Source organism: Lupinus angustifolius, chromosome LG07 (genome assembly GCF_001865875.1).
Source record: "Lupinus angustifolius cultivar Tanjil chromosome LG07, LupAngTanjil_v1.0, whole genome shotgun sequence".
Classification (NCBI taxonomy): domain Eukaryota; kingdom Viridiplantae; phylum Streptophyta; class Magnoliopsida; order Fabales; family Fabaceae; genus Lupinus; species Lupinus angustifolius.
In genome coordinates, this window is record NC_032015.1 from 5,252,234 (window position 1) to 5,252,447 (window position 214).

The window sequence follows — 214 nt, forward strand, 5'->3', positions numbered from 1 at the left end:
TTTATTGAGGTACCCGTGTTACCATAATACATGAGGGATTTCCTGAGGCCCCCGAGTTACCATAATGAACCAGTGATTTTTTAATGCATCCCTTTTGCAATAATGAACCAGAGATTTGATGAGCTACCTAAGTTGCCATAATGAAGCAGGGATTTACTAAGGCACCCGTTTTGCCATAAAGAACCAGGGATTTGCTGAGGCACCCGTGTTGCCA